This window comes from Podarcis filfolensis, assembly GCF_964270895.1.
Source record: "Podarcis filfolensis genome assembly, chromosome: 17".
In the NCBI taxonomy this organism is placed as follows: Eukaryota; Metazoa; Chordata; class Lepidosauria; order Squamata; family Lacertidae; genus Podarcis; species Podarcis filfolensis.
The window spans coordinates 36672568-36694982 of record NC_139621.1 but is presented as its reverse complement, the minus strand read 5'-3'; positions in this window follow the sequence as shown (position 1 = coordinate 36694982).

The window sequence follows — 22415 nt, the reverse complement described above, 5'->3', positions numbered from 1 at the left end:
AGTGGAATGGACTCCTTTGGGACTCTCCTTCTTTGGAGGTTTTTAAGCAGAGGTTGGATGGTCACCTGTCATGGATGCTTTAGTTGAGATTCCTGCATTGCCGGGGGCTGCGCTAGATGACCCTCAGGGTCCCTTCAAATTCTTCTATGAGTCTATGAGCATAGCTACCAAGCTGAATGCAGGACATTAGCAATGGGTGGAGGCCCACAGAAGCTTACTGTTCTGCCTAATTTTGCTTCTTTCCTGGAACACAAGAAATGAGATTTGTGCATTCTGTGCATTCTGCATTGATCTCCTCTCTCTGCTACAGCAGATGAGCAACAACAAATTCCTGAATGAGAGGGAAGGCCAGGTGCAGGGAACCTGTGGTTCTCCAGATGATGTTGGACTATTGGCCATTGGCCACCATTGGCCATGGTGACCAGAGCTGATGGGAGTTAGGAAGATGACATCTGAAGGATTCTAGGTTACCTATCCTGGGGGAATTGCTAAGGGCTCGCGCGGCCGCCATCCACAACTGATGAATCGTGTTTGGCTTGGTGTGTTGCAAGTTGTACAGCCTTACTGAGAAGTTCATCTCCTAATAGAACAGATTTTTGCTGACCTCTATGTATCTTCTATGGCAAACACTCATTTTTTGAGGGATCTGATTGCTGTGCCTTACATCAGTGCATAGATGTAGCACAAAATATCTTATCCTGGAGCAAAGAACGTTCTTGACTCCGCTTGGTTTTTCTCTCCGCATGCTGCTCTTCAGACTCCTTTCATCTTTTCACAATCAAAGCTGGAAAAGTGTGTTATTGTCAGCAGTGCAGTCCACAAATAAACCTATCAACACCATTAGCAATATTACATCTTTTAGATTTTAGGAGCAATATCTGGTGAGACAAGATTTTCTGAATGGCCATACAGACCTTCAACGAGACCAGAGATTCCCAAATTGTGGACCAGGGAAGGTTGAAGGTCTCCCAGGGTCCAGAGAGGAAGGGGAGTTACCGTTCGCTGTGAAAGAGCTGGTGGTGCATCCCCTCAAGAGGACCCCCCTAGACTCTGAAATGTTAAGCAACTATTGCGTTTCCGAGCACAATTCAAAGTGTTGGTGCCGACCTTTAAAGCCTTAAACGGCCTCAGCCCAGGATACCTGAAGGAGCGTCTCCACCCCCATCGTTCAGCCCAGACACCGAGGTCCAGTGCCAAGGGCCTTCTGGCATTTCCCTCACTGTGAGAAGTGAGGTTACAGGGAACCAGGCAGAGGGCCTTCTTGGTAGTGGTGCCTGCCCTGTGGAACCCCCTCCTGTCAGATGTCAAGGGAATAAGTAACTATCTGACTTTTAGAAGACATCTGAAGGCAGCCCTGTTTAGGGAAGTTTTTAACGTTTGATGTTTTATCGTTTTTTTTAAAATATTCTGTTGGGAGCCGCCCAGAGTGGCTGGGGAAACCAAGCCAAATGACGGGGTATAAATAATATCATCATCATCATCATCATCATCGTTGTTGCCCAGTGGCAAATATGCCCTTTTTGGACAAGGTGCTTGAGAGAGTACTGGCAGTCTACTTTGAGGCATCCTTGGGAGGATAATATCTAGATCCATTTCACTCTGGCTTCAGACCCAGTCATGGCACTAAAACCACCTTGGTCATCCTGGCTGAAGACATCTGTCAAGAGAGAGATGGGGAGATCGCAGAGAGTGTGCTCCACCTCTGGGTGAATTGCAATATACAGTGGTACCTCGGGTTACATGCGCTTCAGGTTACAGACTCCACTAACCCAGAAATAGTACCTCGGGTTAAGAACTTTGCTTCAGGATGAGAACAGAAATTGTGCTCTGGTGGTGCGGCAGCAGCGGGAGGCCCCATTAAGCTAAAGTGGTGCTTCAGGTTAAGAACAGTTTCAGTTTAAGAACGGACCTCCAGAAGGAATTAAGTACTTAACCCGAGGTACCACTGTAATTGACTATGGTATTCTCATAGAGCAGCTCAGGGAGGTAGAGGCTGGGGGCACCATACTTCATTGGTTCCATTTCTACCCCCAGGACTGTTTCCAGAAAGTAGTTACAGTGGTATCTTTGTTTACGAACTTAATCTGTTACGGAAGTTCGTTCTTAAACCAAAGCGTTCTTATACCAAGTTGTGCTTTCCCATAGCAGCGGGGGACTCAAATGGAACACACTCAACAGAAAGTGAAACATGTTCTGCTTCCAAAGCAAAGTTCACAAACCAAAACACCTACTTTCGGCTTTGCAGCGTTCTTAATCCAAGTTGTTCATAAACTGTTCTTAAACCAAGGCACCACTGTATGGAGGAGGCTCCTGTTCAGCACCGTGGATACTGTCCTGTAGCGTCCACAGGGTTCCACCTCGTCCCCCATGCTATTCAACATCTACCTGAAGCTGCTGGGAAGGGTCCTCAGGAGATTTGGAGTGAGGTGTCACCAAAATGCAGGAGACACTCTGCTCAATCTTTCTGTTTCATCTGAATCAGGAGAGGTTGAGGTGCTGGACCAGAGTCAGGGATGGGCTGGATGTGAGCCGATAAAATGAAACCGAATCCTGAAAAGATGGAGATGTTATGGATGAAGTTGCACTTCTTTAGAAGGAGCAGGTCCTAGCTTGGGGGCTCCTCCTGCATTCAGTGTTGTCCCTGGAGGTTAATATGGTCTCGGTGGACAGAAGGGGCTATTTCCATCTCTGACTGGTTCACCAGCTTCAAGCACCTTTTAGACAAGAGACAACTTGGCCGCAGTACTCCATGAGCTAGTAACTTCATAATAATAATAATAATAATAATAATAATAATAATAATAATAATAATAATAATAATTTATTTATACCCCGCCCATCTGGCTGGGCTTCCCCAGCCACTCTGGGCTTTTAAACTGTTTAATATTGTATTTTTAAGTTGCTGCAACTAATGCTGGAGGGCAGGTAATAAATCAAACATCTGCTTACTATCTGAGGGTGGCAAGGGGGTCCCTAATTCTATGAAACCTAAAAATTATGCAAATGAACACCTCAGCCCCTCTGGTTGCACGCTCGTGTGCCTGGCATGTGTTTTGGGAATCTCTGCATTTATGTAGCAATATTTGGTGATATTTGATTTTCCCAAATGGTGGCGCTAGTGGGCTACCAGTAATGCTCACTTTCCTGGGATTATAGTGCATGATTGTCCTTCTGCGGCAACTTTCTAATATGGATATGCAAAATTCAATCTCTTACATCCGTAAATGCAGGTGTGTAATCCGGTCCATTTCAAACATGTTTCCGTTTGCCTCATTCCATAATTAGTCTTTAGAACTGCACAGGAGACCTGGATTTATAATTTATTTATTTATCTTGTATGTCACTCTCCTTTGTTATAGATTATTTGTCGTGTACGTTCACCCACAAATCAAGCTATTTTAGTCCAACTGAATCACACCCAATTAAATTACTTGAACAATGCAGGGTATAATTTATATTCTATGACATTTTCATGCTGCTTCAGCCTGAATAAATCTCCTGTATATTTTCTAAGTAGTCTGCAAGATGGCAATTGACAAAAACAATTTCTGTAGCCTATTATAGAGGGTGTAGTGAAGTTGGTACTTACAAAGTATTTCAAATTAAGAGGAGGGGCAGGTAAGCATTAGTTTGGAAAGACTGATATGCCAAAGCAATTGTTTGATAGGCAAAGAGGGCTCAAATAAGCTCGCTGGTAAACTTGGTAGCGATGTACACTTTAATAAACGTAGAAGTAACATTAATACATTCGTTTTTTTGAGAGCACTCAGCACTTCATTGACCAATAGTGCTCCTGCTATGAATGGATTGTGGAAGGTTCAGAAGCATCAGGGTGAGGCCATTGCTCAGTAGCAGAGGGCATGAATTGCATACCAAAGATCCCAGTTCCAGTCATTAGTATATCCAGTTAAAGGATTCCAGATTCCATACATGAGAAAGACCCTCTGTCCGAGAGCTTGGCAAGTTGCTGTCGCTTGGTGTTGGAGGAACTTGTTCCACCATTTTGAGATTTGTTTTTTGTTGAAGAATGGTAGCTTTTGGTTGAGAAGAAGAGTTTGGATTTGATATCCCGCTTTATCACTACCCTAAGGAGTCTCAAAGCGGCTAACAATCTCCTTTCCCTTCTTCCCCCACAACAAACACACTGTGAGGTGAGTGGGGCTGAGAGACTTCAGAGAAGTGTGACTAGCCCAAGGTCACCCAGCAGCTGAATGTGGAGGAGCGGAGACGCGAACCCGGTTCACCAGATTACGAGTCCACCGCTCTTAACCACTATACCACACTGGCTCTCAGAGCACGGGAGACTGCCTTGCACGGGAAAGTCAAAAGTTCGGCCTACGATGGGCGTGTGACACTTGAGGGGGCATTGAAACCTGAAGTTTAAAAAGGGAGATAAAGAATCCAAAGCGATTTGAGAAAAGGAAATGGCACGCTAGTGCCCTTCTGATTGACCAAGAGGGTGGATGTGGGACCTGCGGTCTTTCAGATGTCATTAGGCTCCAATTCTTACCATCCCTGACCATTGTTCGTCATGACTTGGGATGATGGGAGTTGAATAACATCTGGACGGCCACAGGATACCCGCCCCTGTCTTAAGTGGGAGGGAGAGTGAAAATAATATCTCTGAATAAAGCTGGCCAATAGGATTAGAGTTAGAATATGGTTGGAGAAGGGACACGGGTGGTGCTGTGGGTTAAACCACAGAGCCTAGGACTTGCCGATCAGAAGGTCAGCGGTTCGAATCCCGGTGACGGGGTGAGCTCCCGTTGCTTGGTCCCTGCTCCTGCCAACCTAGCAGGTCGAAAGCACGTCAAAGTGCAAGTAGATAAATAAGGTACCGCTCCAGCGGGAAGGTAAACGACGTTTCCGTGCACTGCTCTGGTTAGCCAGAAGCGGCTTAGTCATGCTGGCCACATGACCTGGAAGCTGTACGCCGGCTGCCTCGGCCAATAAAGCGAGATGAGCGCCGCAACCCCAGAGTCGGCCACGACTGGACCTAATGGAGAAAGAGAAAAGGAAATCAGAGGAACGAGGCCAGAGGGCTGCAGTGGACCCAGGTGACAGAAGCTTACTGGAAAGGGCTGGAAATGGCTCAAGTAGGGAATTACCGCTCACATCAAGCAGTGGCCGGGGTTTGCAACCTGGCGTGGGCTTCCTGTGCCAGGGTGAAACCCCTCTGTGTGCTGGCCGTCACTCGGCTCCCTCCCCGGCTAGCCAATCGGCTGCAGGCTGGGGGGGTGGAACGAGAGCCAGGTAAGTAGGGCTCCAGTCGCCCTTTCACCCATCCGGTCTTTGGAGCGTCACCCACCGACCCACCCACCTCTCCCTCTAACCTAAATGTGCTTTTTCTTGCAGGCTAACCTTTTCCTTCCCAGGTCTGCGGCCGTTGCTACGGTGGCACAGTGGTTGCTGTTTCCCAGAGCCGGGAAGGAATTTTCCCTGCTCTGCAGGTTTTGCCTTCCCCGTAGCAATTGTCACAACTTTGGCTGTTTTAGGCCTTGGACGGTATCCTATGGTCTATCTTTGGAATGGGGGGTAGCATTATTATGCACTCTCATATGGCGCCATTGCAGGGCCCTTTAAAGGGTTGATTGCAGGAGTCACTGGCCCTGAGTGGTGGCGTTCGGTCAAACTCCCTACGTCGGATGAAGTGGAGGGGGCATGCTGTGTAAATTCTCGTTTTGCAGTCCCCTTCACAACACCTGTCTGCCCTGCACATCCTCAGACCCAACAATTCCTAGGCCAAGGTTTCAGACATCGGAAATCAATAAAGTTGTGGCCTATTTTTATCCCATACATCGTTGTCATGTCTCTTTATTTACGGGCTGGCTCCCGGGGGAGTTAGTGTCGGAATCTCAGCTCGGCCAAGCTGATAAGGCTCATCTTCGGAATCGCCTCCCAACGTGTTTAACGACCTTGAGCCTTTGATGAGGCTCCAAGGCACGTCTTCCCAGCAGAGTTCCCAGCACAGGGAAGGATGAGACAGTATGAGCTATATAGCTATGCTTTATTTTCTAGCTACACAGAGAGCAAAGAAATATACATCCTCTCTCTCAGAGAGCAGAGAGCAACTGAACAAAGGAACAAAGGAAACAGGAAACCACTAACGTCACATCCCGTCTCCTTTCCTGTGAGACTCCAATAGTATGGAATCCCAGGAATGTAAACAGAGTCCTGTGACTCCACGCAGCTGCTCAGTGGCAAAACAGAAACTAACAGTTAGTGCATGGGCTCTCAAACAGTGTAGCTGGACATGTTTTCTTAGGCTATTTTCATTTGCTCTTATGGTTAATTGTTCAAACTGTTTTAGCCCCCCCTTTAATATCTTTATAATAAATGTATAAATGACTACCTTACAAAAAAAACAACACCTTTAGGAAAAGCAAAATTGGTTGTTGGTTTAAATTTTCCTGTGGGCGTGTTATTCACACCACACCTATTGTCCAGCACAGAGGATTGGTTGGGCCTGTAGGCATGTCTCAGAAGTTACTTTAAAACATTATTTAAAAACGAACTTTCTCACATGGCACCCAGGTGAAACGGTTGTAATGCAATCACATGTAAAAGGCATTAATCTTTGGCTAAATACGTATGGTTAACATACTTTAAAACTATAGTAATAAATTGAATAAATATAGTAAATAGCCAGCAAATACATTAAAGCAGCAACCGTCCCCTGGAGAACTTAAACATTATAGCAAAACAGCACTGCTGATTTCAGCAACCCAATTAAATTCATTCCAAAAAAACCAGCTACAGCTTAAAGGCTGGAAGAGACAGAGATGGGAATTGAGGTTAGAAGAATGATGGCAATTGTGGAGTGGGGTAGATATTACAGAGATTAATAAAATACTGAATGGTATGGCGAGAGAGGAGGGGAGAAGGTTTTTTTTAAAAAAATTAAAAACCATTATAATAAAAGAGATCATCCAATGAATTTGAGGGAGATTAGGGCTGAGGACGTTGGTGGCGCTGTGGGTTAAACCACAGAGCCTAGGACTCATTGATCAGAAGGTCGGCGGTTCGAATCCCCGTGACGGGGTGAGCTCCCCTTGCTCAGTCCCTGCTCTTGCCAACCTAGCAGTTAGAAAGCACTCAAAGTGCAAGTAGATAAATAGGTACCACTCCAGCGGGAAGGTAAACGGTGTTTCCGTGCGCTGCTCTGGTTCGCCAGAAGCGGCTTAGTCATGCTGGCCACATGACCCGGAAGGTGTATGCCGGCTCCCTCGGCCAATAAAGCGAGATGAGCGCCGCAACCCCAGAGTCGGCCACAACTGGACCTAATGATCAGGGGTCCCTTTACCTTTACCTTTAGGGCTGAGGAAGATGAGTGCCACGATGAGGGTAGGAAAAACTCCTCTGCTCCCAGTGCAATATGGAGGCATCTTTAGGCGAAGGAGAAGAACAAGGAGACATTTCATCCTTGTCACTGCCCAGAAGTTCCACCCCTCTTGTTACAGAGCAATAAAATGTTCAGATATGGGACTGAACCACCCTCAAATATGAGCCCCTAAGCACCTCAGGAGCTGGCTAGGGCAGAATGGTTGTCTGGCGGGTGGGGAGGAAAATGGCGTTCCTTTCCTCCTCTTTCAATCCCTTCCCAAAGACCTCGATAGCATTACAAAGCTTATTTTCCAGTCTGGATGAAACTCTGAACATTCACTCTCCTGGGTTTGGCATCGCATTGCAACACTTGGTTGCAGGGATGGGCAGATCTCTCTGGATTTCCTCTGTTCCTCGTTTTTCCAGTCTTAAATTCAGCTCTCGGCGTCTCCACACCAGCATTTGAGTGCGAATTTCCCATCATAAACACATTGCCCCAAAGCAACTTCCCCTCTACATAGTGCATTTTTATGCTATTTTCACAGACACATGCATTTCAAAGCACCCTTTACCCTAATATATGTATTTTCATGTTACTTGGCATTGCAAATTTCTGAGAAGTGCAGATTTGGAAGGGCAGCTGTGTTTCAATTCATGTATTGCGCTGGTGAGTGCGAATTAGGCAGGTTTGCCCTTAAATGCAAAGTTGCTGGTCCCACTATTGATGGCAATGCCAACTGCCTGTGAGGGGAAGCTTGATTCCCTCATGCACTGAGTTGAGACCTGCCAGCTTCGCCAAAAGAAACTATGGTTGAAGGTGAAAAATGCCACCCGGATAATCGTGACATCAGGACGTTTCTGTTCCCGATGCCAGCCTTGGGTATCCTTTTTTAAGTGTGAGAATTATTTTGTACGTTCTTTTGAGAGCCTCTCAGCACTATCAAGGGGGAATGTAAAGTACTGTGAATGTGAAGTACCTCCATCGTTCTGCCCGGACACTGAGGTCCAGCGCCAAGGGCCTTCTGGCGGTTCCCTCGCTGCGAGAAGCCAAGTTACAGGGAACCTGGCAGAGGGCCTTCTCAGTGGTGGCACCCGCCCTGTGGAACACCCTCCCACCAGATGTCAAAGAGAAAAATAACTACCGAACTTTTAAAAGACATCTAAAGGCAGCCCGTATAGTTAAAGCCATGGTTTTCCCAGTAGTGATGTATGGATGTGAGAGCTGGAGCATAAAGAAGGCTGATCGCCGAAGAATTGATGCTTTTGAATTATGGTGCTGGAGGAGACTCCTGAGAGTCCCACGGACTGCAAGAAGATCAAACCTCTCCATTCTTAAGGAAACCAGCCCTGAGTGCTCACTGGAAGGACAGATCCTGAAGCTGAGGCTCCAAGACTTTGTCCACCTCATGAGAAGAGAAGACTCCCTGGAAAAGACCCTGATGCTGGGAAAGATGGAGGGCACAAGGAGAAGGGGACGGCAGAGGACGAGATGGTGGGACAGTGTTCTCGAAGCTACCAGCATGAGTTTGACCAAACTGTGGGAGGCAGTGGAAGACAGGAGTGCCTGGCTTGCTCTGGTCCAGGGGGTCACCAAGAGTCGGACACAACTAAACGACTAAACAACAATAACAACAACAAAAGGCAGCCCTGTTTAGGGAAGCTTTTAATGTTTAATAGGTTATTGTATTTTAGTGTTTTGTTGGAAGCCAGCCAGAGTGGCTGGGGAAACCCAGCCAGATGGGCAGGATATAAATAATAAATTATTATTAGTATTATTATTACTGCAAATAAGTAAAGAGTGGATATGAGCACATCTGGATTAGAAGCTTCTGCATTGTTGGCAGGCAAGATCTTTTGTTGTTGTTGTTGCTGGTAATAATAATAATAATAATAATAATAATAATAATAATAATTTTGCATACTGCCATATATCCACAGGTCTTAGGCCAGTTCACAGCATAAAATCACAGTATAAAAAACACGAAATACATAATAAAAACAAAAACTTGAACATCCCAATACCCCCCCAATGTTTCTGCATGGGGTGGGGTGAAGGTTGGTCGCGTGTGGGATTCCTTGTTCCCGGCCCTACCATTAGCCGGGATGAGGCAACCGCCTCAGCAGCAAATACAGGTGTGTGTGTGTGTTTGTGTGTGTGTCCATCCTCCTGAACTCCTGGCTGTACCCTTCTGTTGGCGGGCAGAGCTGAAAGTGTCCCATCTGGACTTTGCTGCGGAGTATCATAGAATCATAGAATTGGAAGAGACCACAAGGGCCATCGAGTCCAACCCCCTGCCAAGCAGGAAACACCATCAGAGCACTCCTGACATATGGTTGTCAAGCCTCTGCTTAAAGACCTCCAAAGAAGGAGACTCCACCACACTCCTTGGCAGCAAATTCCACTGTCGAACAGCTCTTACTGTCAGGAAGTTCTTCCTAATGTTTAGGTGGAATCTTCTTTCTTGTAGTTTGGATCCATTGCTCCGTGTCCGCTTCTCTGGAGCAGCAGAAAACAACCTTTCTCCCTCCTCTATGTGACATCCTTTTATATATTTGAACATGGCTATTATATCACCCCTTAACAGTACACAGTCCTGTTGTCAGTACTGAAGTTTCTACTGCCAGTCCAGCCAGCTTCTATATACCGATGGCATTGATCTTGTCTTCGCCTCAGGTGGCAAAAACGTCTTGGGCTGGCCCTGCTTATTTCACAGCATCCTCTTCTGAGGAAGTCTAACGTTGGGATCCTCTGCAAATGTTAACCATGTTTCACAACACATCGGGGAGGACAAGACACTCAAAATATTTTTCCCTCCTTGTCTCGGAAAGAAGTAGGCCAAGAAAGATGCCGCGTAATGCTTGCAAAAGCTTTTAAAGCATTAGTCTGAGCTGTTGTTGTGATTCATCATAAAAGAACCCCGATCTAGAGGCAATATAAAAACAATGGAGCAAAGTAGATTAAGTCTCTAACCAATGTTTGTATCCCAAGTAGAGCGGAATCAATAGTGAGATGAATCAGTGATGGCAAAGAAGTCTATTCCTGCTTATTGCCTTTTCTTCAAGAGCTGTAAATGCTTCTTTTGGAATAAGGGAAAACCAATTGCAATTGAATGCACTCCAGTCTGTGCATGTGTCTGTATATACAGTGGAGATGACTGCTCAGAGGTTTTGTCAGATCTGTGTCCGTCTTCAGCTTCTTCTCATTTTGATCAGTTCCACCTTTGTCTCCCCCAGTTTTTACCCAAGCACTGCAAACGCTTTTCGTTCCAAGGGGCAGAAGAGCAAGGGAGTTAGGAACAGGCTGCCTTATTCCCTTCCATTTTGGCTGCACTTCTGCAATTGCAGAATCCAGGGGAATGGATCCTGACAAGGCAGAAGTACTGTTTTTGGGGGACAGGGGACGGGCGGGTGTGGGGGACTCCCTGATCCTGAATGGGGTAACTGTGCCCCTGAAGGACCAGCTGCGCAGCCTGGGAGTCATTTTGGACTCACAACTGTCCATGGAGGCGCAGGTCAGTTCTGTGTCCAGGGCAGCTGTCTACCAGCTCCATCTGGTATGCAGGTTGAGACCCTACCTGCCCACAGACTGTCTCACCAGAGTGGTGCATGCTCTGGTTATCTCCCGCTTGGACTACTGCAGTGCGCTCTACATGGGTCTACCTTTGAAGGTGACCCAGAAACTGCAATTAATCCAGAATGCAGCAGCTAGACTGGTGACTGGGAGTGGCCGTTGATACCATATAACACCTGTCCTGAAAGATCTTCATTAGCTCCCAGTATGTTTCTGAGCACAATTCAAAGTGTTGGTGCTGACCTTTAAAGCCCTAAATGGCCTCGGTCCAATATACCTGAAGGAATGTCTCCACCCCCATCATCCAGCCCAGACACTGAGGTCCAGCACTGAGGGCCTTCTGGCAGTTGCCTCACTGCAAGAAGTGAGGTTACAGGGAACCAGGCAGAGGGCCTTCTTGGCAGTGGCGCCTGCCCTGCGGAACGCCCTCCCACCAGATGTCAAGGAAATAAACAACTATCTGACTTTTAGAAGACAACTGAAGGTGGCCCTTTTTAGGGAAGTTTTTAATGTCTAATGCTGTAGTGTTTTTAATATTTGATTGGACGCCACCCAGAGTGGCTGGGGAAATCCAGCCTGATGGGCGGGGTATAAATAAATAAATAAATAAATAAATAAATAATAATAATAATTATTATTATTATTATTATTATTATGGAGCTCTCCAACACCAATGCCACCAGATTCTGAGAGGGCGCGAGATGGCTCAACCATGCTGTCATACGTGTGGAGGAAAAAACTTTTAACACGTCACAGTGTTCAGCAGAGTCCCCCAAAATAGACCAGAGGCAATATTGCATCCAGTAGAGTTTTACTTGTGCCGAAGGCAAATGAGTGTAATGGTTATCAAATCCAATACAACCAGGATTGGCTCAGTCCATACAGAGTTGCAGCACTAAGAAAACTTATAAACGTAAAACAAGACTAAACCTTAATGCTATAGCATACCCAAACAGAAACACCACGCCAGAAGGAAGAGAGATAGGAAGAGAAAAAGTAAAGAGCCAGGCGCCTTCTGGCCTATATTTATAGAATAGAATAGAGATAATAGAACCAGTTCAAACCAGCATCCCAGAAGGTATAACCCCAACAATCATTAACCCTTCTGTCTGCTTCTTTCACACAGAGAAGTTTCTAGTAGCTTCTTGTATTCAAGGGGAGGCAAACCACGCCAGGGCCACGCCTTTGGGGCTGGGACAGTGGCTCCACATCAGCCAGCTGGGCTTCCCCCTCTGCGCGTGCCAGGAAGACAGACGGGCAGGCGGTGGCGCAGCTTGCCTCCCTTCAGGGTGCTTGCTTGCCATGGGAATGCCTGGTTGTGGCCTCTCGCGCCCTCAGAATCATGCGCCCAAGGCTGCTGCCCCCAGAGCCCCAGTCATGCTATGCCAGTGAGCCTGAGCTGCCATGGTCAATCAATGGTCGGGGATGATGGGATATGTAGTCCAGTCAATCAATGGTCAGGGATGATGGGATATGTAGTCCACCAGAAGCTGAAGAGTCATGGGTTCTCTAACTCTGCTCTTGAGAGTCTTTATCCACTGTGTTTTGCTCAAGGGTGTCCCTTTGTAAAAAGCCGAAATCTGACAAATGATGGCTCAGTGGGAGGCTATGGGCCTTGATTAGCTTTTCAGGCAGCTGCTTAGTGAAATTTTAACATTCTAAAAATGGCTGCATGTACACAGCCTCACATGTTTTCCACTGGTTGATGGAGCATTTCTTTAAAATTGACCCAAAAAATATTATGAAGGGGTAGGATAGGAGGTTTTCCTTCACCCCGAGCCTTTCGATGAATTTCGATGAATTTTGCCTCGTCTTGACTGTAGTTTCCACTACTATGCTTCTCACGGTTGTGAAAATGTTTTAAATAACTTCAGTCACTAAAAGTAATTTGGTATTTTCTATTCCTTGTCCTAATACCCCCTACTCCACAACAACCCCCCACCCCGCTCTTTATACAAACTCAGTCATACTGCTCTTCAGAGAAATAATCTACTGTATTTTTTGCACCGTAACACTCACTTTTTTCCTCCTAGAAAGTAAGGGGAAATGCCTGTGCGTGTTATGGATGGAATGCCTACGGGTGGCATGCCTACGGATTTCCCTCCTCTAAAAACTACGTGCGTGTTATGGTCGGGTGCGTGTTATAGAGCGAAAAATACGGTAGTTCGTTGCAAATTCCATTAAACTTCCTGTCTTGGGGAAAGTATCCAATGAACGTCCTGAAAGGAAATGAGCGTTTTTGTAATAAAGTATTTTGGCAATTAGGGCAAAATACAGAATGGAAGCACCTGAGCTCCTGTCCAATGGAAGTGCACTTGGGAAGAGAAGAATCAATTATGCTCTGCATAAGGAACCTATCTGCGGAAAATATTGTTCTTCCTGCATCTGTAATGCAACCAGATCAAAGGGTCATTTCATGTCTGGAGCGCTTTATTGTATTTTCATCCAGCTATAGGCTGATGGCTGATTTGCTCAGAGACAGCACACAGCACTCTGAATTATGCTTTGACCTAGATTATCCTTCTCTCTCTCTTGCTGCAAATCTTAGTGGGTATGCCTGTGTGTGTGTTCCAAGGGAAACACAGACCCTACAATTGTCCCTATTTTCCAAGGGTAGTCCCAGTTTCCAATTTGTTCCCAGAATGTCCCACTTTTCCTTAAGATGTCCCTATTTTCACTGGATAAATGTTGGAGGGTCATGTGATCCCTGAGCCAAGGAGATAAGTAACTATACAGTGGTACCTTGGGTTGCAGACGCTTCAGGTTACAGACTCCGCTAACCCATAAATAGTACCTCGCGTTAAGAACTTTGCTTCAGGATGAGAACAGAAATTGTGCTCCAGTGGCACGGCGGCAGCGGGAGCCCCATTAGCTAAGGTGGTGCTTCAGGTTAAGAACAGCTTCAGGTAAAGAACGGACCTCCAGAATGAATTAAGTTCTTAACCCGAGGTACCACTGTACAATCTTCAGAAGACATATGAAGGCAGCCCTGTATAGGGAAGTTTTTTGAATAATGTCTATTATGTTGGATCCTGCCAACCTAGCAGTTTGAAAGCACGTCATGTGCAAGTAGATAAATAGGGACCGCTCCGGCGGAAAGGTAAATGGCGTTTCCGTGTGCTGCTCTGGTTCGCCAGAAGCGGCTTAGTCATGCTAGCCACATGACCCGGAAGCTGTACGCCGGCTCCCTCGGCCAATAAAGAGAGATGAGCGTGCAACCCCAGAGTCATTCATGACTGGACTTAATGGTCAGGGGTCCCTTTACCTTTACTATTATGTTGGAAGCCGCCCAGAGTGTGGGAGTGTTGTGTGTTGCTCATGACACATTGCCCCAGTTTGCAAATGCACCCACAGGTTCCCAAATGACCCCTCCCTGGCTCCACCCAAAAGCTTTTTGAGAGAACAAACGAACTATGAACCATTCATTCCATGCATTGGTTTGCATATCCCTTTCTGCAGCTCCTTCCCATGGCTGTTCCAACCATTTTAGAATAGAACCTTACCATGGAAATATTTGATTTAAAGCCTGTCCAGAGGCAGTCTTGTAAAACCTTTACTAGCGGCCAAGTGAACACTGCAAAGCCGTGGGCTTCCTCCTCCCCTGCTTTGTCTTGATGTGAAACAAAAACTAAGTAAAAAGTTGCAATTTTTAGAGGGCATGATATGAAATCCAGCTGCAGTTGGTTAAGATGGTAATCCCAGAAGCCCTTTGCAGGTTAGGTGGAATGATCCCAGGTTGCGCCAACATATTCTGACTACAAACGAGGTCATCACAGCTGGTCTTCCATTGATAATCTGCTGTCACTCACCCGAGCCTTTATTGAAATGGACTCTAATTTACTTCAACAGGTACCAGCTGGAGCTAAGGTAAGAACTTTGCCAACAAAGCATGCAGGTAATATTCTGCCTTATTCCTCAGAAAGAAATGGAACCTGCTACAGCCTCATCAGCCTTTTGGGCCAAGGAAGGGCAAAGTAATAAATTATTATTATTATTATTATTATTATTATTATTATTATTATTATACATGAGAGATCCCAACACCTCTGATTAACAGCCTCTGTAATTTAGATAGGCAATCTGTCGGTTTTGGTTTCTCTTCAGTTTCAGCTTTCCCCAGTCTTTTAAGTTCAGTTCACCACATTTACATATCAGCTTGCGATTCTTTGAAAATAAACCCTCATGAAAATTCATCAGCATGTTAGTGTGGATTTAGCCTAATGTACACATTTTTATATGCAATTTTGCCTTGCATACTCATTCTTGCAAAGCTGTTTCCTTTTATATGTCGTTTGTGTGTGTTGCATTTCACTAATGCCATCATTTTTGTTGTTGTTGTTTAGTCGTGTCCGCCTCTTCGTGACCCCATGGACCAGAGCACGCCAGGCCCTCCTGTCTTCCACTGCCTCCCGCGGTTTGGTCAAACTCATGTTCGTAGCTTCGAGAACACTGTCCAACCATCTCGTCCTCTGTCGTCCCCTTCTCCTTCTGCCCTCCATCTTTCCCAACATCAGGTTCTTTTCCAGGGAGTCTTCTCTTGTCACGAGGTGGCCAAAGTCTTGGAGCCTCAGCTTCACGATCTGTCCTTCCAGTGAGAACTCAGGGCTGATTTCCTTCAGAATGGAGAGGTTTGATCTTCTTGCAGTCCATGGGACTCTCAAGAGTCTCCTCCAGCACCATAATTCAAAAGCATCAATTCTTCAGCGATCAGCCTTCTTTATGCTCCAGCTCTCACTTCCATACATCACTACTGGGAAAAGCATAGCTTTAACTATACGGACCTTTGTTGGCAAGGTGATGTCTCTGCTTTTAACCTAGGGGTCAGCAAACTTACTGCGCCTCGGGCCGGTGTCTCCAGCTCCGATTGCATGGTGGGCCGCAGGCGGGGGAGAGTGTGCCCATAGCGTGCGCACACACCATTTCTGCTGCACCTCCGGGTCAGAGGAGCACCAGAAATAGCTTGTACACATGAGCACGGACCTCCTCTGGGCCAGATGTGCACCGCCAATAATGCCTGTGCATGCACAAATAATGCTTGCACATGCGCACAAGCTATTTCTGGTGCTCCTCCGACCTAGAAGTGGGCAGCCGCACAGTGCAGCGCTGGTAAGAGTGGGCGGCGGCAGCGGGCAGCGGGGGTCCCTGTGAGCCAGATAAACGAGTCCCTTGGGCCTTATCTGGCTTGCGGGCCTTAGTTTGGGGACTCCTGTTTTAACCCAAAGCGGGCAGGGAGTGGAGGAGAGCAATCAGGGTGGGTGGTGGATTTTGATCACAAACCCGCCTACGTAATGTTTGCCTTTGCGTGAAAAGGCAATTGCTTTGACATTTCTAGCTAGAATAGCTTGGGCAGAGAAATTGCCCTTGCTAAGGGCAGTCTCCTTTGCAGCACCTGGGCACAAACAACGCACCCCTGCAAAGTTCTAAAACCAGTGCTGGAGGTCATTTGGACTTCTAAAGCTTCATAGTCCAAAGTGAACCCAAAAGGCGAAAAATTGCAATAGGCTCAGTAGTTCTTTGGCTGTTATTTTTTTCTCTCTCTCTCTCTGTGTGGAACAGTTGAGAAGTGCAGTTGTGAAATGGGCCACAACAGGTCTTTGCGAGCTGCGGAGCTCTCCATGGTGATGCACTGCAATTAATCATTACAATGGCACTTGCCTGAAATACGGCGTGTGTGTTTGTGCGGTGCCGAGTTTTATGTAGCACAGATTCTTATGTGGAATAAATGTTGATAGATGAGCTTCCAAAAGAAAACTCCTAATCTGTTTAAATGCACATTTGTTACTTTTCGTTTGCTATTTCGCTGGTGCCATAACCGTTATTTCCAGGACTGTGCTGAATACTTGCATTAGGTGGAACACTTCTGGTCATAGATAGATAGATAGATAGATAGATAGATAGATAGATAGATAGATATCGCTCCTGGGGGTGTGAGATGACCCTCAAAACCTCCAAACATTTTTTAAAAAACATTCTGACTACCAGGATATTTCTGAGCACAATTCAAAGTGTTGGTGCTGATGTTTAAAGCCCGAAATGGCCTTGGCTCTGTATACCTGAAGGAGTGTCTCCATCCCTATCGTTCAGCCCAGACACTGAGGTCCAGCGCCGAGGGCCTTCCAATTGTATGTGGCAGAATAGACCACACCCTAGACTGGAAGGGCCCTCAGACATACATGTGTGTTCCTTCACTAGCAAGGTAATGTGCGAATCGGCTATGAGACATTGTGCTGTGCAGCAAACGCTCCTCCGCTTAGGAACAGAAGCAACAAGAATATTTCCTCCCTCTTCTCTACTAGCAAAAACCCAGGCGCCACCCTCCTAGCTGAAGGTATGCCGCAGTGCCAAGACATTGCTGGCGCATCGGAGCACACACACACACACACATATATATATTTATATATAATTTAAACAGAGAGCAGTTGTGCATTATTCTCAGCTTGTTTCCTTTTTTATGTAAATTATGGTATCTTTCAACATAATTAGCGTAGGAAAGCACTAATTGCTGGTTTTGTCCTTTCCCCATTTTTATATGTGTATTCAGTTTTCCAGTAATTGTATCTTTCTCTTTCTAACTTTGTATTATGAAATTAAATGAAGTCACGCTCTATAGCCATATAATGCAGGTGCTTCTGGTAATTTAGTTTAACCCTCAAAACATGGAATGACTCGCATTCTTATTAGCTGTGAAGCTGTGAAATACGTGTGTCTTCAATGAATGGCAACTTCATATTTTTTTCAAAAAATAAAATAAAATCGTAATTATTCCTTCTACCTATTTGATTTGTGTGTGTGAGAAAAGTTCTCAGTCTTCAATTATTCTTTTCTACTCAGGCTACATTCGCACTGGACCTTTAGAACAATACGATACCTCACGAAACAGTCATGACTCTCCCCTCCCCAAGAATTATGGGAGCTGGAGTTTGTTGTGGATCCTGAGAGGTGCTGCTGGGGGGCTATTTCCCACCCAGAACTACACTTCCCAGAGTTTTCTGGGAAAAGGGATTGACTGTTAACCACATTTGAGAACCATAGCTCTGTGGAATAAAGGTAAAGGAACCCCTGACCATTAGGTCCAGTCACAGACAACTCTGGGGTTGCTGTGCTCATCTCGCTTTATTGGCCAAGGGAGCCGGCGTACACCTTCCGGGTCATGTGGCCAGCATGACTAAGCCGCTTCTGGCAAACCAGAGCAGCGCACGGAAACACCGTTTACCTTCCCACGGGAGCGGTACCTATCTATCTACTTGCACTTTGACGTGCTTTCGAACTGCTAGGTTGGAGGAGCAGGAGCTCACCCCATCGTGGGGATTCGATCCGGCGGGCGGATGTGGGGGATTCCCTGGTCCTGAATGGGGTAACTGTGCCCCTGAAGGACCAGGTGAGCAGCCTGGGAGTCATTTTGGACTCACAGCTGTCCATGGAGGTGCAGGTTAATTTTGTGTCCAGGGTGGCTGTCTACCAGCTCCACCTGGTACGCAGGCTAAGACCATACCTGCCCGCGGACTGTCTCACCAGAGTGGTGCATGCTCTAGTTATCTCCCGCTTGGACTACTGCAATGCGCTCTACGTGGGACTACCTTTGAAGGTGACCCGGAAACTGCAATTAATCCAGAATGCGGCAGTTAGATTGGTGACTGGGACTGGCCACCAGGACCACATAACACCGGTCCTGAGAGATCTGCATTGGCTCCCAGTACGTTTCCAAGCACAGTTCAAAGTGTTGGTGCTGACCTTTAAAGCCCTAAACGGCCTCAGCCCTGTATACCTGAAGGAGCGTCTCCACCCCCATCGTTCAGCCCGGACACTGAGGTCCAGCGCCGAGGGCCTTCTGGCGGTTCCCTCAGTGCGAGAAGTGAGGTTACAGGGAACCAGACAAAGGGCCTTCTCGGTAGTGGCGCCCACTCTGTGGAACACCCTCCCTTCAGATGTGAAGGAAAGAAGCAGCTGTCCTATCTTTAAAAGACATCTGATGGCAGCCCTGTTTAGGGAAGTTTTTAATATGTAATGCAGTACTGTTTTCAACATTTGATTGGGAGCCGCCCAGAGTGGCTGGGGAGACTCAGCCAGATGGGCGGGGTATAAACAACAACAACAACAACAACAACAACAACTATTATTATTATTATTATTATTATTATTATTATTATTATTATTATTATTATTGGACCTCAAAGGATGATCTCTGGATCTGGGTAGGTAAATATGGAGGTCCTTGAGGTATTGCAGTTCTGAGCAGTCCTGAGCAGCAACAAGGGGGGTGGGGAATAAAGATCCACATTGGAATTTGCTGCCCCTGTGGATCTTGCCATCTGAGGTAGTTGCCTCACCTTGCCTTATAGGTGGGCTGGCCCTGGCTGTCACGATGCTGTCATTTTTAGTCTGTTGTGGTTGGAAATGCTTGCGAAATGCTCCTAGGGTTACCTGCAGCACAGGTTGGGCAGGGGAGACCCATCTCAGGATGGACAGGGGGGGGCAGGGGAGACCCATCTCAGGATGATAGCTGGGGAGGGAAGGGTTAAATCTCCCCTCCCATGTGATTCCAATGAAAACTGCTCCGCATGCCTGGTATTAAAATGTTAAGATTTCCTGATGTGGATGCCCACCATGCCTAGTTTGGCCCTGAGACCGATGTCTCAATGCAATGTGTCTTTGTGTGTAGTTGCGCAGACACAAACTGCCACGCCCCCCCCCCAGAAGAGGTCCTTGCAATCTGCAGACCCATCTCCTCTTTGCCCCATCATAATAATGGACATGTTGCTGGTCAAGCCATAGGTATCTTCATTTGGATAAAACTCACCATAACAGCTTGCGATCTAACAGCTCATTTTGAAATTAAGTTTGTCATCGTGCACTTGGATGCCTTTGATCTCGATCAGCAAATGAATCTTCTCAGGCCGACTCTCTTAAAGTGATTATTTCATTTCTGGAGTGGGGATTTTAATGTTGCTGAAAAATGGAAAAACTCTGAATCATTAAATTGCATTTCACTTAAATTTTATATAACTGAGCTGACTTCGGGAAGATTAATTTTAATATGTTTCCCCTTTGATCTCTCTTTGGGGCTTCATGTTTTTTATTTCTATTTTAATGTTACTTTTAAAATCTACAAACACCCTCCCTCCTTTTGACACACACACACACACACACACACACACACACCCTTTGTACAAAGTCTGTACAAGTCTGTACAAATTTCTTTGCGAGTGCTGTATTTTATTTTATTTTTAAATCAACACTATTTTACAAATAATGTTTTAAAAGATGACCATTCCAAGATTGTGCTACAATATCAAGTGGGTGCAATTCTATCCTGGGGACTAAACAGTAGCATAGAACTTTTAGAAGAAAACAGACAAAGGGGAAAAAAGATCAGAGTGCACTTGACACAATATCAGAATGGCAATATCTATGGCAAGTAAAAGGCTTCCGAAGGCTGAAGGACTAGGCCCAAGATCAACATTTGTTTAATAACTTAACATATATTGCTTTCCGAGTTGTTCAAGGTGGTTTAAGACAAGCAACTCTTAATAATACAGATAAAACAAACAAACAACAAGACAATCCAATGACAAAACGATGCAACCACCAAAGACTTCAACCACATGCCAGCTCTTAAGGAAAGACAGCAAGATGCAGCTGTCCCAACCTCTGCTGGTTCCTGAGCTTCAGAGCAGCCGCCAGAAAAGCCCTGCTCTGAGCTGTCATTATTTGTATTTGGTGCCAAGGTGGCACAACCAACAAAACCTACTGCCTGGAGCTTAAGAAGGGAGTGGGGAGATTCTCTGAGGCATGAGGATTTCCAAACTTTGCAGTTGTGCCTACAGAATAGTCGCACCTTCCAGTGCCTCTCTTAAGGTGTACAGCAGCTTCTGAATCGTCTTCCAGGGCTGCCCCATGTAAAGCAAGTTGCAGTAATCAAGACGGGTTGTTCCAGACATGTGAATCAGCTACTCTGTTCTGTTTTGTTGCCTTCATTGCTTGTAAGGAAGAGCGTTAAACATCATCAGGGTTAATTACTGAAGGGTGTGAAGCAAAGGATTATTACTCCAAAGCCACTGTTGATTTTCACACTTGGGGAGGAGGAAATTTCATTGTCTTCCCTTTGGCTGAACTCTGGTTTGAATGAATGAATGAATAAGTTTATTACGGTCATAGACCAGAAGGAAAAAACATAAAGACAACAGTAGTTTACGAGGGAATGATGGTGTCAATTAAAAGTTGTAAAATTATACATAAAAACAATACACATGTGCACTCACACCCACACACAAAAAAAAAAAAAAAAAAAAAAGGGGGGGGGCTTGTCCAAGGGTCAGATCTTTTACTTTTTTACAACTAATGCCCTCCGCTTGATCGCGGCCGCAGAAAACTTGGCCACTTTCAGTGTTACTTCTGGGTTTTTATCTCCTAGTAGGATTTTCAGCCGCTGAGATTCAGATCGACCTGGAAATTTCTGAACGATAGGAGAGATAAACAGTGACCTGATATCCCCGTAGAGGTCGCAGTGTAACAACACATGTGAAGCCGTTTCCACCTCCTTCAGACCACATGGGCAAACTCGTTCGGCATAGGGTGTGCCCTCGTATCTGCCCTTTAGTAAGGCAGATGGCAGTACATCAAATCTGGTAAGGGTAAACGCCCGCCTATATTTTGCGATTTGTAGATCCAGCAAATATGGGGTTAAATTAAACCCTTTCCCATAATCTTGGATAGCTGGGTATTTATCTATCTTGCTCATATGGTCCTGAAGCTCTACATCTCCTATTCGCTGGCTCACCATCATTTTAGCCTTTTCAAAACCTGCGGCTATAAGTTCTTGTAGGGAAAGCCCCAGGCCCTTCAATTTTTCATAAAGCGACAATCTCCATTTAGACTGAAACGGGTCTAATAAAGTCAATGGAGCCACTCCCACTGGGAAAAATATGAGTTTTAGCCAGAAGTGAATCTTCAGGATCCATATCCTGGCATTAATAGGGAGTTGACCTACCTCCAGCCTAATGGCAGTGTTGGAGACACAGGTAGGTAACCCTAGTAGGGAGCGGTAAAATTTAGTTTGTACAGATTCCAGGGACTTAAGTTTTTGGCAGTTAAATATCTGGGTGCCATACATCAGTTGTGGAAGTATTTTTGCAACAAAGACCTGGGAGGCGGCAGGAACATATTGACCTCCTTTTCTGTAAAAGAATCTTATGATAGCTCTAAAAGATCTTTGCGCATTTGCAATGGAATTCTTAATCTGATGGCACCAAGATCCCTTCTCATCAAAAATTATTCCAAGATATCTAAAAGATGTTACTTGCTCAATAGGTTGGTTATTGATTTTCCATTTATGTCGGAGTTTTCTCTTGGGGAACACCATAATTTTTGATTTAGTGTAATTTATTATTAGGTGTTCAGCTTCGCAATACTCTGTAAGAGCTCGTAAAAGTTTTCTTAGACCCACACAAGAGAAGGAAATAAGTGCCGCATCATCTGCGTACAAAAGGACTGGGATTGGTATATTGTTTAGGTTTGGGGAGTG